Here is a 3,881-nt window from a genome sequence, read left to right as displayed (position 1 = left end):
CCTTTCCTCTTCTCCATTTCCCTCCTCCAGGCAGCTGTGGAGATTTACAGTTTGCCTGCCCTAGCATTTTTCTTTTAAACTCTAATAAAATTGTCTCCAGCTTCTTCTGAAGGAATTCCTTCTGAATACCTAACATATTAATTATTGATCCTGCATCAAAACAAAGATTTAGAGTCTCTCCTTTCCCTCTCTGCCACCATCCCATACTCATGGGCCTAGCTGGAGTATCACAGCCCACTAAGCCAATGAGAACTCAGTGAGTTTCTCAGGTCCTAGTCCCCCCACCTCCTCCCCATCTCTCTCTGTCATTGCACAGGCCTAGTTGGGGCTGTGCAGTCTGTGTAGCTGCTGCTTGAACCCAGCAAGTTCCCAAAATCCTAGCCTTCCCTCTCCCTGCCATCCCACACTTACAAGTAGGGTCCCCCCACCCCCAAGACACAGGTCACCCATGATCTAGCTTAGCAGCCATTCATCTCTGCACTGCTACAGAACTCCATGGAGGCCAACTTTCAGAGTGGCTCCAAGGCTGAACACCAAACATTAACAGTTGGCCCATAACCTGACATGTTGGGGTAACATCAAACAAAGATTCAATCACTCAACAAAGGTAAGATCAGATATCCATACCAAGAAACACCACTATGCTCTAACTCCAGATGCCTAGGTTCTGTTGCAAACATGCAAACAACTTGAATAACCAATATGCCCTTTCTAGAAATTAATACTCCCATTGTAATGTTTTTAGAGAAAAGCAATTTTGCTGATGCACAAAACAATAATTTCAAAATAGCAACTATAAATATGTTCAAGGAGTGACTGGAAAGATGGCTTAGTAGTTAAGAGCACTGACTGCTCTTCCAGAAGAAGAGTCCCAGGACCCGCAGGACTGCTAACAGTTGTCTGTAACTCCAGTTCCAGGGGATCCAATGCCCTCTTTTTTCCTTCACAGGCTTTGCATGACATGGATACACTTACATACATTCAGGCAAAACATTCATAACATACAAAAAATGTGTTCAAGGAACTCAAAGAGGATATAAACAAAAAACTGAAGACTTTGAAAATTCAAACAGTTGAATAAAGCAAAACAACTCTAGATGTGAAATTCGACTTTAATAAAGAGAATCTCTGAAAAGAAGCCAAACTGAAATAAAACTGGAAAACTCAGGAAATCAAACAAAAAGCTCAGAGGAAACCTTACCAATAGATTGGATCAAGTGGAAGAGAAATTATCAGATCTTGATGACTAGGCAAAGGAAATAAATTACTCAAAATGATTAATCTAAAATAACCCAGGAATAGAGCACACACTATAAGGAGACCACACTTACAAATCATCAGTATAGAAGAAGGAGAAGAAACCCAGGTCAAAGGGACAGAAAATACTTCCAACAAAGTCATAGAAGAAAAATTTCCAAAGGTAAGGAAAGAGTTACCTATCAAGGTGCAAGAGGCATACAGAACACCGAATATAGAGGACCAGAGAAGAAATTTCTCACATCATGTAATAGTTAAAATACTAAATGTACAGAACAAAGAAAATATAATGAAAATGATAGAAAAATCAAGTCACATACGAAGGCAGGCCCATCAGAACAAGGGCTTATTTTTCAGCGGAGATGATGAAAGCCAGAAGGGCTTGGACCACTGTCCTACAAGTCATGAACACAGAGGCCAGCCTAGACTACTATATCCAGCAAAACTATAATTTGTAATTGAAGAAGAAAAAAACTTTCCATGATAAGAACATATTTAAAGAATTTATGTCCATTAAGCAAGATCAATAAAGGATACTAGAAGGAATACTTTGGTCTGGAGAGAATATCAACATACCCAAAATGGCACAAAGAATAAATAAGCAATTACAGAACAATTAACCAAAAAAGTCTAAGAAAACACCACCACAACAAAATAAGAGAAATTAATAAACATTGGTTAATAGTAACTCTCAATGCTAATGGTCTCAATTCCCTAATAAAAAGACACAGACTAACAGATTAGATTAGAAAACAGGATCCATCTATCACTACCAAAAATAGACACCACTTTAGGGTAAAATGTTGGAAAAAGTTTTCCAAGCAAGCAGGTGTGGCTATTCTAATATCTGACAAAATAGACTTCAAACCAAAACTAGCCTGAAAAGATACAGAAGGACATTTCATATTCTTCAAAGGAAAAATCCGCCAAGAGGAAATTACAATGCTAAACATTTACTCACCAAACACAGGGGAACCCAACTTCTTAAAAGAAATACTATTAGACGTAAAACCACATATTGACCCCAACAAGTGATCAATACCCCACTCTCAACAATAAATACCTCTTTCAGACAAAAACTAAACAAACTCTGAACTCTGGAATTAAAAGACATCATAAATCAAATGGATCTAACAACAAATACAGGAAAATTGAAATAATATCCTGCATTTTATCTGACCACAAAGGAATGGAGCTAGATATCAACAGTAACAGAAACTACAGAAAGTACATATGGTGGGTTGAATGAGAATGTCCCCCCGCCCCAAGAGGTGCCAAGCGTTTGGACATTTTGTCCCCAGTTGGTGCACTGTTGGGGGGGGAGGTCTTAGAAGATGTGGCCATGCTGGAGGAAGCATGTCACTGGTGGTGGGCTTTGAGAATTCTTAAGCCTTGCAAAATTTCCAGTCTCTTTCTGCTTCCTGTGCCTGCTTGAAGATGTGATCACTCAGCTTTCTGCTCTGGTCACTTCATTTCTCCATGCCTCCCCCACCATTATGGACCCCCTACCCCTGGAGCCATAAGTTAAAATAAACTCTTCTATAAGTTGTCTTGGTCATGGTGTCTTATTACAGCAACAGAAAAGTAACTAATACAAAAACTCATGGAAACTAAACACACTAGCAAATAAAGACTGGGTCAAAGGAGAAATTAGGAAATTTAGAGGTTGGAGAGATGGCTCAGCAGTTAAGAATACTGATTGTTCTTGCAGAGGACCCAGGTTCAAATCCCAGCACCCACATGGCAGATAACAACTGTCTATATCTCCAGTTCCAGGGGATCCAACAGCCTCTTCTGTCTTCTGTGGGGTGCACTTACCTACATGCTGGCAGTATGCTCATACACATAAAATAGAAATAATAAAATATTTTTTAAAAAAAGAAAGGAAATTTAAAAATTTCTAGAATTGAATGAAAATTAAAATATAAAATCTATGGCAAACAATGAAGGCAGTCCTAAGAGGAAAGTTTATAGCACTAAGTGCCTACATAAAAAAATTAGAGACATCTCATATTAACAACAGTGCGCCCGAATGCCTTGGAAAAGCAAGAACAAATGACACCTAAAAGAGGAGATGGGGGACTGGAGAAATAGCTGAGCAGTTAAGAGCACTAACTACTCTTGCAGAGGACCCAGGTTCGATTCCAGGAGCATACACGATGGTTAACAACTGTCAGTAATTCCAGTTCCAGGGGATCTGATGCTCTCTTCTGATCTCTGAGGGTACTTCATCACATGGGTGTACCTACCTACATGCAGGCAATACACTCATACACATTAAAAAAAAAAAAAAAGAGTAGCAAGAAACTGAGGAAGGAGAAATAGCTGAGCAGTTAAGAGCACTAACTACTCTTGCAGAGGACCCAGGTTCGATTCCAGGAGCATACACGATGGTTAACAACTGTCAGTAATTCCAGTTCCAGGGGATCTGATGCTCTCTTCTGATCTCTGAGGGTACTTCATCACATGGGTGTACCTACCTACATGCAGGCAATACACTCATACACATTAAAAAAAAAAAAAAAGAGTAGCAAGAAACTGAGGAAGACATCTGTCTTAGTTTGTTCTTCATTGCTGTGACAAAACACTCTGACCAGTACCAACTTGGGGAGGAAAGGGTTTAT

This window comes from Nannospalax galili, unplaced genomic scaffold (genome assembly GCF_000622305.1).
Source record: "Nannospalax galili isolate Female #2095 unplaced genomic scaffold, S.galili_v1.0 scaffold661, whole genome shotgun sequence".
Classification (NCBI taxonomy): domain Eukaryota; kingdom Metazoa; phylum Chordata; class Mammalia; order Rodentia; family Spalacidae; genus Nannospalax; species Nannospalax galili.
This window is presented reverse-complemented; position numbering follows the sequence as displayed.